General features: G+C 35.4%; 1 protein-coding gene across 2 annotated transcripts in view; it reads left to right on the plus strand.

The window, feature by feature from the left end:
• LOC106879837 (2-oxoisovalerate dehydrogenase subunit alpha, mitochondrial) overlaps nt 1-13,387 on the plus strand; it is a 34,401-nt gene that overhangs the window by 5,430 nt on the left and 15,584 nt on the right. The window contains exon 1 of one of the 2 annotated variants that reach the window (XM_052971768.1): nt 6,148-6,165. The exons of the other annotated variant lie outside the window; for it this stretch is intronic. The gene's annotated coding sequence lies outside the window, so the exon portion shown is untranslated. Of the gene's footprint in view, nt 1-6,147; nt 6,166-13,387 lie in introns of those variants that run through there. 2 annotated transcript variants of the gene reach the window in all.

Consider the following 13,387-nt stretch of genomic DNA (forward strand, 5'->3'; position numbering starts at 1 on the left):
CTATAATAGAAGATACTTGCCCAAGGTGCCATGCAGTAGGACTGAACCTGGAACCATGTGGTTGGGAAGCAAGCTTCTTACCACAAAGCCATGCCTGTAGAAATTTATTATAGTACAATATGATATAATGCTTTATTTGTGGGCAAAAAATTCCTGTCTTTTACAAGGATTTTTTGCAGCATTGAAAAACAATGTTCTACAGTAGCTAATGTCACATAGCATTGTATCAGGTCTGCATATTCTGCGGGTGAAACTTTGGAGTTCATTAGTTGAATTATCAAATTGATTTGGTTTTTATTGAATCTAAATCAATGTAATTCATGATGCAACATGGGTCATTGACTCAGCTTTTAAACTCATCTCTTTCAACTGCAGATAGTTTGAACAGATTTGGGTGAGGTTGGTCCTGATTTTGTACAGCTTCTTTCACTCCCTGCACCAAAATATCTTTGCTCTTAAAACTCTCTACAAGGTTTTTGACATAGTAATTGTAGGCATCCACCCAACTACCCTACTTGGTCATAATTGGCTGATTGGGATATTGGATTGTTTTGAATTGCTTTGGGTAGTGTTTTTTTACAGTAGCAACCATGATGGTAACAAACAACTGCAGGATAGAACACCTTTATTTTTAGAGCACAGTTGTGCAATAAGTGTGAGAAGTGGGTTACATGGAAGAGCTTATATTATGTAACTTGCAATGTTTTTCCAGCAGCCACGCTATACCAAGCTGCATGAGATAACTGTAGGAGGAACTTTTCTCTTGGAACTGCCATACTTAGCGAATCATTGATGATCTGAGTGATGACTGCAGCAGTTAGAGCTGATTTGAGTAGCAAACATTCTATTAAGAACGTTTTTTGAGGATTTTTAACTGAACAAATAAGTACATTAACGATTTTTTTTGTCATCAATCTCACTTACATCAACATTAAAAAAAAAATTTTTATCAGCCAGGCAGCTCTTGTGATTTTCAACTGTGTTTGCACTAAGCATATCGACGTATTTTTGGCATGTAGGTTGAGATGACAGTAATTTATTGATAGAATCAAAGGGATTTCTCAAATTTGGATTACTGAGTTTGTAGAAAGGAATGTTGGCCTCAAGAAACACTCTGATCACTATTGTGATCACTATTTGTGAATTCAAGGGCTTTTGTCTTGTGACTTGCTTTTGACTTTGGCATATGATTTAAGAATAAGAAAGTCATAATAATCTGTTATAGTGAAAATGGTACTCCCCTTCCCATGTGACAAAGTGGTATGAAGCAGCCACTATAAAGTCAGATAGTCAGTTGTAGGAGGTCAGTAGTAGTAGAATCATTGTAGGAGTTCTTAGTTGGAGTCAGTGTCAGTTACGCGATGTATATGAGCTCGACTTACCGTCAAGGTAGATGTTTCAAAGTCATTGTCTTGCGGAGCTATCAGTGATAGCATGATAGATGAGTCAAAGAAATGTAAGATGCAGAATACTGCCACAACATAATAGTGGCAACAAGAATATTACAGTGCCAACAACAACATTCAAGTGGACCAGGATCCACATTATAACAGTGGCAACAAGGATATAAACAATTCACACGGACAACATTGAACAAAAAGAAAATTTTTTTTCACAAGAAAATAATTCATGTGTATGACGTTAAGAAATTTTTCACATGGAGAAATTAAAAACTTGACAGAGGACTAACAAACATTTTTGTTGTGCATATTTTACAAAAAAATCCGTGAAATTATGGAAAACTTGTTAGAGGGTCTAGTTGAGTTGCAACAACAACAACTCAAAGAACAACAAATGTTACAGCGACAAATGCTACAACTAATGAAGTTGGTAATAAAACTGGAAAATACTTCTGGCCAAGACTCTCATTTTTGAATAGGCAATGTATAATGATACATATATATGTAAAGAGGTAAACATAAATTTCCCAACATGATCATTAAAAACATTTAATTAATTTATTTGAAAATAAGAAATTTTTTATTCTTAATAGTTTGGCCGATGCCAGTACCACCTGACTGGCACACATGCCACTGGCACTTAAAAAGCATCATTTGAGCATGGCTGATACCAGTGCTACCTGAATGGCACCCATGCTGATGGCATGTAAAAAGCACAATTTGATTGTGGCCAGTGTTGCCTGACTGGCTCTCATGCCAATGGCACGTAAAAAGCACCCACTATACTCCTGGCGTGGTTGGCACTAGGAAGGGCGTCCAGCTGTAGAAACCTTGCCAAATCAGATAGGAGCTTGGTGCAGCCTCCTGGCTTGCCAGTTCTCAGTCAAACTGTCCAACCCATGCCAGGATGGAAAGCAGATGTTAAATGATAATGATGATGTATCTTAATAAGTTAACTAAGTGACTCTAACAATCCTGTTGAGAAATGTGTGTTTGTGTATATGCTTACATACAGACACACACAGACAAAATAATAATATTGCTGTCATGAATTATTACCAGAGCTAGAAAAGAAGTTTCAAATATGGAAGCAAGGTCTAGAATCGAAGGGCCTTAGAGTTAACCTAGCAAAAACCAATTTAAGCCCATGAGACCTTATTGAGTAAGATCATCTGGCTTGCTTTCAGTTTGAATATGAGTCACAAAGCTACGATACTATTTCAACTTTAAAATAAATTTTTAGCCCTATGCTCCAAAGCATTAAACAGATTAGAGATAATCGTTCTTTTTTGTGTAGAACTCTAATCTTTTGTAGTTAACACTCCCAGCAGATTTGGCACCCATTTCCCAAAATAGATCAACTGAATTTTACAATATGCTTTTGTTTTATGCTCTCACTCAGTCTGGAAGATATATAAAGCATATATAAACACAAATAGTAACATTACTTCATTTGCTCTAAATACAGTAATGGGATGCACAGCAAGTGTATAAGAACAGCAGCTGTTACTTGGACTGAGTTCACTTTGCCCATATCCTTTGTAATCATCACAAGAACTTAATCATACAAATGAACAATCAAAGAGGCCTGTACTTGGTTGTTCAATCTTTTGGAAATAGCATCCAAATCTCTCTGAAATGACTTTCTACTATCTTAGAAAAAAATGCACATGTTAGATAATGTGGCTCTGAATACATTGTGACTAGGAAATGGACAGGATGGTCATGGTTGGGATGCCTTTAATAATAGGTTTGCTACGACAAACAGTCCAAAAGCAGTGGGGCTGCAGAGTTAAAAAAAGCACAACATATCTTGAGTGCACAGTGTAGGCCTCAACTATAAAGAGGTTGGGTATATTTGGAATACTGATCTGTTGATTGAAGCTAGTCATTAAAATGAATACATGTCAAAGGTTTGTATAATCTGTGTCGCAGCAACTAGGTATCTTTTACTTGTGGCCATGTTGGGGCACCATCTCAAAGGGTTTACTTGAACAAATCCAAGTACTTATTTTTTAAAGCCTGGTACTTATTCCATTGGTCTCTTTGGCAAGCCACTGGGTTACAGGGATGTAAATAAACCAACACCAGCAACCAAATGGTTGGGTGGAGGACAAACACAAAGACACACACACACACATACAACGAGCTTTCAGCTTCTGTCTACCAAATCTGCTCACAAGGCTTTTGTCAGCCCAGGTCCATAGTAGAAGACATTTGTCCCAGGTACCATGTAGTGGGATCAAACCTGGAATTATGTGGTTGGGATGCAAATTTCTTACCACACAGCCCCCCTTGTGTCTAAACGCTAGTATATGTAAATTTAGGTGTAATTAGAAATATAACAAAAGAATTACATCAGCTGGAGTGAATCATTATTCATGAATAGGAAAGACAATGCCATTCATGTCCAGTAAGCTTTTTATCCTCCATATTTAAGTAATGTTATATCTTTTTACCATTATATTTTCTTGTTTTACTGATATTTTTTTAATAAATGTTAACTACAGTATTGTCTCTTAATGTTTATCATTTTACTTCTCATGTTTAAATCGGTTGTGCAGGTCTTTTTCTAGTACAGGCTCTTGCCAGTTGCTGCAGTCTTTTCTTATTCTATTTGTAAGGATCAACCTATTGAATCATCTTTCACCATTTCTTCCCATATTTTCTTTGGTCTTCTTCTTCAGTGGATTTCTTCCACTTGGCTCAATTAGCACTCGTTTACTCAACTATTTATGTAAAACTGTGTATATGTATATACATGCATCTGCTGCATTACAGTTATACCTCCAGTTACGGAATTTCACACTTACAGAAATTGTAAAGTATTACTGTTTATTCTAGAATATGTCTGTAATTTTACCCTTTCAGAAACTTGGATAAATTTTAACAATTTAAAAATTCACTTTCTTCTTATCCCAAAGGCTGAGTTAATTTGAGAAATTATAATCACAATACATGCATACATATACATACACAAACATGCATATATCCTGATACATACACACACACACACACACACCCCTTCAGTACCAACACAACCACCAGCAACAATAGCTTGAACTTAGAATGGTCATAGCTGGAATGTTTTTCATTATAAGTCTACTTACTCATGGCTAGCCTGGAGTTAACAACAATAACCGTTGATGTGTGAAGTAGTTTCCTTTACTATTTGAATAAAAGCAACTTTTTCTTACATTGGTGCATTATGTATGAGGAGAAGAAAAGTTGATAATATTACTTTAACTCTTTGGCATTTAAACTAGCCAGATTTGACCCAAATATTCTACCTATTTTATGTACAAACTGGCCTGCTTTTTAGCCTCTCACATCTACCCCATAATATCATTCTGAAAATAAACAATTACATCATCAAAATCTCAAAGCTACAAATAATGCATCATTAATTATAAATGCATGTGTGGCTGTGTGGTAAGAAGCTTGCTTCCCAACCACATGGTTTCGGGTTCAATATCACTGTGTGGCACCTTGGGCAAATGTCTTCCAATATAGTCTCAGGCTAATTAAAGCTTTGTGAATGGCTTTGGTAGACAGAAACTGATAAAAGTCCATTGTGTGTGTGTGTATGTGTATAATATTATATAGGTAGTTAGGGTAAATCCCAGCTGTTTCTTCTTGAAGCACATCTGCTTATTCCATTATTATAATCAATATGTATCCATAGTTACTGTTGTATGTAAATTGAACACATTAAAATGGAGAATTATGGAAATATTATTTGCAGTGTTGTTGAATAACAAAACTGGAAAATGGAAATAATTTGGTATTATTTATTCTCCTATTAGAAATTCTTTATATGTCTATATAATGTGTAAACCTTTGTAATTCCTATTAGCAAAAGAAACACATTTAATGGAGAATAAATAATAGCAAATTATTTCCATTTTCCTGTTTTGTTTTATGTGTTTGTGTTTGTCCCTGACCACCACTTGACAACCAGTGTTGGTGTGTTTACATACTTGTTATGTAGTGGTTTGGCAAAAGAGACTGATAGAATAAGTAGCAGGCTTTAAAAAAATAAGTACATTCAATAAACGTTTTGCATGGCTGCAGTCTAATGACTGAAACAAGTAAAAGAATTCAAAACAATGTGAATAAATAAGCATTACATCTGACAGTAATCTGAATGCTAAAGAGTTAATTAAGCTAGTTTGTTGCCAGTTCCACTGGACTGGCTCCTGTGCAGGTGGCACGTAAAATACACCATTTTGAGCGTGGCCATTGCCAGTACCTCCTGACTGGCCTTCGTGCTGGTGGCACGTAAAAGTACCCACTACACTCTCGGAGTGGTTGGCGTTAGGAAGGGCATCCAGCTGTAGAAACTCTGCCAAATCAGATTGGATCCTGGGTGTAGCCATCTGGTTCACCAGTCCTCAGTCAAATCATCCAACCCATGCTAGCATGGAAAGCGGACGTTAAACGATGATGATGATGATGATGATGATGATGACGATCAAGCTATAGAATTTACATGTGTATATCAGTGTGTAGGTTAGGCATATTTATGTGTATTTGGACTACCCTTTTATTTTAATTACTCACAATGCGTTCACATGATGAAATGCTTTGTTAGAATAAATTAATTTTTTAATTTAAACTCTATGCTATATGACAGAGGTGTGTAATAATTGTTTCTGATTTAGGGACATGGACAGAAATTTTGAAGGGAGAGCATTAGTCAATAATGTCAACTCCCTTTGCACTTGGCTGGTACTTTATTTTATTGACTCTGAAGAGATGAAAGGTAAGGTTGACCTTGGCTGTATTTCAACTCAGAATGTGAGAAACTGGAAAAATATTAATTCTAAAATTCACCATCCTAATAAAAATATAATAACAATTCTTTCAACAATTGGCACAAGGCCAGAAATTTTGGTGGAGGGGCAAGTTGATTACTTCAACCCCAGCATTCAACTGGTACTTATTTTATTTAATGTGTCTGAAAGGATGAAGGGTAAAGTCAACCTTGGTGAGACTTGAATCAGAACATAAAGCTGGAAGAAATGCTGGCATGCTAACAATTTTGCCAGCTCACTGCCTTTATAATAATAATAAGAAAAAACAATAATAATAATAATAATCCTTTCTTTTATAGACACAAGGCCAGAAATTTTGGGGGAAGGGGCTAGTTGATTATACTGACCCCAGTACTCAACTGGTACTTATTTTATCAACTCTGAAAGGATGAAAGGCAAAGTTGACCTTGGCTGAATTTGAACTTAGAACATAAAAGATGGATGAAATGTCACTAAGCATGTCTTCCAATGTTCTAATGATTCTGCCAGCTTACTGCCTTTAATGACAATAATAATCCTTTTTTACTAAAGGAACAAGGCCTAAAATTTTGGAGGAGGGAACTAGTTGATTATATCAACCTCCAGTGTTTCAGTGGTACTTAATTTATCGACCCTGAAAGTATAAAAGGCAAAGTTGACCTTGGCTGAATTTGAACTTAGAACATAAAAGATGCGTGAACTGTCACTAAACATTTTTCCCAATGTTCTAATGATTCTGCCAGCTTACTACCAATAATAGTAATAACAACAATAATATTAATAATAATAATAATAATAATGACAACAACAACAACAACAACAACAACAACAACAACAACAACAACAACAATAATAATAATAATGTATGCAAGCATGAAAGAGAAGATCAGGAAGAAATGTAATAGGAGAGTTTGAGCAGTTCCGAAATCTGAGCTAAATGCCCATAAGGTGTTAGCCATAAATTCCTTAGCAGTTCCAGTTGTTATTTACAGATTCAATATATTGAACTGGTATGTCAATGAAATAAAGAAAATTGATAGAAGAATTCATAAGCTGCTGACTTGTAATAAAATACTTGCATTATCTTTACCTTCCTAGAGCTCAAGAGGTCAAAGCTTGATCCATTTTGAACTTTCTTACACAACCACTACATTTGGACTGGCCAAATATCTTGAAACAACTAACAATTGGATGCTAAAACACATTGAAAATCATGAAAGGCATAAGAAGCTTCATTCTGCCTTGAAGGAGAGCAAAACCTTTGTTATTGATTTCATGAATGATACCCAGGCTGAACAGTCTGGGGGAATTGTGGCAACTGTTATTGCAAAAAAAGTAAAATTAATGGCAAACAAAAATATGCATGAACAATTGGCTGGTAGGCGGGAGCAGAAATCTCTGCATGGCAAATATGTGGCCCATAGCAAACAAGCTGACATTATCCAGAAATATATCCATCAGTGGCTACAAAGCTAAGACAGAGAATGAAGGCTTAATTTTAGTTGTTCAAGATCAAAGCTTAATGACCAGGAACTATGAAACCAATGTTATGAAAAAGAGAGTGAATCCAAAGTGCCAAATCTGCAATGATAAGGTCAAAGTTTTAGCACCAGAAGAGTATAAGTCAAGACTTGACAGAATTGACTAATATCTACATTGGTTAATATATTGGCTTTATAAAATCAAAACAGGTTGTAACTGAGGGAAAAAATGTAATGATTTTTTTGACTTTCCAGCACGTACAAACAGAACCATCAAAGGTAATAAACTGGATATTGTTGTAAAAGATCAAAATAATAATGTCTGTTTATTGATCGACATGAGTATCCCATGTGATCATTATGTTTCAGCAAAAGAATTTGACAATCTCAGAAAATATAAAGATTTGCTCATTGAAATCAAAAAAATGTAGCATCTTAAGGTGCTTACAATACCAGTGATTGTAAGAGCACTAGGAATGATAAAAAAAGGAACTGAAAATTATTTGAGAATGATCTCTGACTTACCATCCCTGCAAGAATTGCAAAAGATTGTTCTAAGTGCTGTGTCATACATATTGAGAAGAGCATTGCTTCTGTGAGACCGATTATCATCCATGTAGATAATTTTTTCTACATAACTTTATTTGGTTTTGTAAATGGACAATCTGGTGGGTTTATTTTAATGGCCTATCAATGTATACAGTAAGTATCTTTGCCCTAGGTGTCAGGAATACACTTGGCAAAACATGGTAACAAAATTAATAGAAGAAAAACTAATAATAATAATAATGGTTTCAAATTTTGACATAAGGCCAGCAATTTTCAGGAAGTGGATAAATCAATTATATCGACCCCCAGTGCTCAACTGGTACTATTTTATTGACCCCCAAAAGACAAAATGCCATTAAGCATCTTGCTCAGTGATTCTACCAGCTTGCTGCCTTACTCATAATAATAGTAATGATTTCTTTATTAACCACTAAGGATTCACAAAAATGAACACCTCAAATTTATAATAAAGCAGCTTGGGCAGAACAATAGGTCTATGGAAATTAAAACAGAATTAGTGTCAGTTAGGAGCGTGAAAGCATGTATGAAAGATGTGTAGAGTTAATGTTATATATTCAAAGAAAGAATACTAGGAAAGTTCAAGGACTCTGGTTAATATTCAGCCTGATATTTGAGCCAGTTTACAAGGATGTGCTTTATCTTTCACTTAAAAGGCTTTATCTTGAATACTGTCAAACGTTTAGAGAATTTAGGCAGTATTTTTAATAACTGTCCCAATTTCATCAGTATCTTCTATTATTTTGTCAAAGACAAATGAATTTCTTTCTTTATATAGTGTAAGCTAAATTTTAGAAATGTAGCCCATTATTTTCTGAACATCTTTAAATTTTCAGAGCATGACAATTTTTGTTTCTGTGTTACATCATGCTTAACCCTTTCGCATTCAGGTTATCCTATCAGATATGATATTTATTTATTCACATTGTTTTGAATTAATCAAATTGTTTTGAATTAATCTCATAGCTTTGAGATTTCAGTAATGTGATTGTTTATTTTTAGCATGATATTGTAGGGTAGATATGAGATGCCAAATCTAGCTGGTTTGAACATAAAACAGAATATTCTGAGTGGATATGGCTGGTTTAAATGCTGAAGGGTTAATGTTAAAAAACAAAAGGATTGGTTTTGAGTATCAATAATAAGAGTTTAAAAAAATATTCTTGCATCCACTTTTCTTTATTCAATATATTTGGTCATCCAGTCTTTTACAATGGCTTTTATTATTCACAGCTAGTAAATCACCAGTTTTTGTTTTATAATGGGTTACATATTATATATGATAGTTTGGATATCCTAGTTGACTGGATATTGGACAGCCAATCAAGAAGTTAAAGATTCATATCTGGCCACTGGCATTACATATCCTGCTACCAGGACTCTTAATTTTCATTCTAGTTGTTACACACATGGGGAATATTAAGCCATATGTATTTTGTAATATAAATTAGCAATTTTCATTTTATTAATGATCTTCCACCATGTAATCCTCCATGATACAGAAGTATATTCTGTAGCTGTACTAAATATTACTAATAACTGAGTTTGAAGTACTTAATTTTGATTCCATAATCAAATCATTTTAACAAGTGTGTGCTATTAGTTAGCAAAATAAGAACAATCTCATCATCAAGGTTAATATAAAAAATAATTAATTTTAGTTCATATTAATCAAGATATTTCAGAGTCGTATCATATTGTGGACTGACAGGTCCACAGTATGCATAAAGTGAGAAACACCATACACATAGTCAAATTATAAGGTTCAAAATTTGTTTTATCTGATAAAATGCTTTTACTGAAATAAAGTCTTATGAATCAGATGTAACACTGTATAATGTAGAGTTTGTAAATGGCAAAACTGGCTTAGATGCTATAAAGTTTTATAAACACATTTATGAATAATGATAACATCATTAAGTGTTTGGCTTTGAAAGAAATCTAATGGATTGATCTACAGCTTATTGTAGTTCATAGGGAGTGGCAAAGATATTTAGTGATTCAGCTCTTGAATTTTGGAGATCAATTGACAAAAAGGATTGCAACTGCAACTTCTGGAGGATTGTTCCAGTATTTGGTGGTGAATACAGGGATTTTCTGTTAAGTCAGCTATTCTATCAACAGTGCATGTACAGGAGATACTAGAACTCTTGGTTAGTTTTGTATGATTTATGTGTATTTTGTAATGTACTACACATGCAACATGTTTCCATGCAAAACATTGAAACTACGTTTCTTCTTAGTCATAATTTCATTGACTGCATTGATTCTGTGAGCCTTTATTTTTCATTTATATGCAATTTGTTTGTAATTTTTATGATATTCCAAGGATTTGTTGCTCAAATTAGCTGTTTGTTCATTCCATTATAGATTACTGCTGATAATAACAACTTCGAATTTCATTTTTATAACCAATATGCTACACGCGGTGCATTAATTGAGGTTTATTTCACCATTTAGTCTGGGGAACACTATTTTTGCACTCCTTGTTGATTTAAATACCAACCATCAGTCATTTCAGTCTTTCTTTTGTGTTGAAATATCTGGTCAGGATATCTACTGTAAGGTTAAACTCCTCTGTTGATTCTATTGGTGAAGATACTGTAGAGTTATCAATATATAGGCACTGCTAGTTATCTGTAAAAGCTGAAAATAGAAGCGGATTAAGTATAGGACCTTGTGAATCTGATACATTGATAGGTGAAAAACCAGAAAGCACACTTGATACATATAGATGTAAATAGCTCTGCAACTGGCTTCTCTACAGTTCTTTGAATTTCAGCTTAGCATAGTCCATTTTATCTAAAGTTGTATCGATGTCCAGGATTGTTAAATGTTTCTTGACTTATGTCCAAGTAACTCCAAGTAACTGTTCTGTCTGGGATAGTGTGGTGAGACAGATTGTACTACTCAGAAGATAAAGTGCTTAATTTGAGATTATTTTTGGGCAAGTTGTCTTACAGTTGCATATGGACTACTGATTCCATTATTTTGATGATTCTAAGTAGACATAATGAATATAAGAAAAGAAGTTTCTTCCCACCCGTGTAGTTTCAGATTCAGTTCTACTGCATAGCACCTCTACTGAATAGCATCTCTTACTGCATAGCACCTCTTACTGCATAGCACCCCTTCTATATGCCTGGGCCTATCAAAGTCTTGTGGATAGGTGTGGTAGATAAAAAAAACTAGAAGAAACTCAGTGTTTGTATGTGTTTACATATTCTCTGAATATCACGAGCTGATGCTGTTGTTATTTCTCCTCAAAGAGGTGAAATGAGAGATCCCTTATGTAGAAAACAGATAAGAGTTAGTGATAGGAAGGGTATCTGGCTGTAAATAATGCCTCGGCAGTGCATTCATCTCAGCTTTGCTAGCATGGAAATATGAATATAAAAATGAACAAACTAGCAATAATATTCAGTGATAGATAACAGAGTGAGAATTCAACTAAGGCTTGTTACCTGCCTGGCTGACAGTGCCTATTGTTCTGGATTAGATAAAATAAATATCAAAGTTGATTTAATCAATGTAGTCCTTCCTTTTACATAAAATGCATTTGTGCTTGAAGTTAATTTCAATATATTTGCATGCATATGAAGGCATGTGGCCTAGTGGTTGGGGTGTTGCATTCCTGAATCGAGCAGCGTGTTGTGTTCTTGATCAAAACAATTTCATTTCATATTGCTCTGCAATCACTTTGACATCTGATATGTGGTACACCTTGCACTTGTACAGGTAATGTCAATTTGATGAAGGGAATGTGCTAATGTGCAGCACCTAATTTTAATCACTATGAAACAGATCATCTGTGCAGGTTGTTCAGACCTGAGAAACTACCATTATTTGCATGTATGAATGTACATATCATCATTTAACATCTATTTTCCATGCTGGCATAGGTTTGATGGTTTGACCAGAGCTGGTAAAGCCAAGGGTTGCACCAGCCTCCATTTTCTGTTCTGACATGGTTTCCATGGCTGGATGCCTTCCTAATGCCAACCACTCCACAGAGTTTACTGGATGCATTTTATGTGACACCAGCTCCAGTGCTTTTAATGTGACATCAGTATAAGTGCTTTTTATGTGACATCAGCACCACTGCTGTGGTGGATGGATCTTCTTGAGTAGAAAAACATTGTACATTTTTGCATCTATTTTGTATTTCAGCCTGAGTTTGCAAATTTTGATCTTTTCATATCACTAGGTGAATATTTCATTAGTGGCTACCCTTTTTACTGTAAGCCTAATAGCTGCCAATGAGAACACACTGTGTTTACAGAAAGGTTTCGACTGCCATATGGTTAGTTATTCAGTTTCATAGCATTGGACAATACCTTGCAGTTCTGGTTCTTAACATTCTGGTTTCAAATCTTGCCAAGCAACTTAGCCTTTCTTTCAATTACTTGTGTTGTGACTTAGTGGTTAGGGTGTTGGACTCATGATCGTGAGATTGTGATTTTGATTCCTAGACCAGGCAATGCATTGTGTTCTTGAGCAAAACATTTCATTTCACATTGCTCCAATCCATTCAGCTGACAAAAATGAGTAATCTTGTGATGGACTGATGTCCCATCCAGGTCATCATCATCATCACTTAACATCCATTGTCCATGCTGGTATGGGTTGGTCAGTTTAACCAGGGCCGGCAATTTGGAAGGCTGCACCATACTCCAGTCTGTTTTGGCATAGTTTCTACGGCTGGATGCCTTTCCTAACACCAACTGCTCCAAGAGTGTAATGGGCACTTTTATGTGCATGGCACCAGTATCTGTCATGACTACAGTTTTACTTGACATAATGGGTTTTACTTGGCTTGATGGGTCTTCTTCTCAAGCACAACATAATGCCAAAGGTATGCTAGAGGTCTCGTTTATTGCCTCTGTGAGGCCCAACACTTGAATGTAGCTCAACCACTTTGCCTCTGTGAGCCTCAACACACGGAAGGTGCTTTTTATGTGCCACCTGCACAGGTGCCGGTTACGTGACACCAGCATCAGCCACGACTATGATTTCATTTGGCTTGATGGGTCTTCTCACCCACAGTATATTGCCAAAGGTCTCAGTCACTAGTCATTGCCTCTGTGAGGCCCAAAGTTTGGAGATCATGCTTCACCACCTCATCCCATATCTTCCTGGGTCT

Source organism: Octopus bimaculoides, chromosome 11 (genome assembly GCF_001194135.2).
Source record: "Octopus bimaculoides isolate UCB-OBI-ISO-001 chromosome 11, ASM119413v2, whole genome shotgun sequence".
Classification (NCBI taxonomy): Eukaryota; Metazoa; Mollusca; class Cephalopoda; order Octopoda; family Octopodidae; genus Octopus; species Octopus bimaculoides.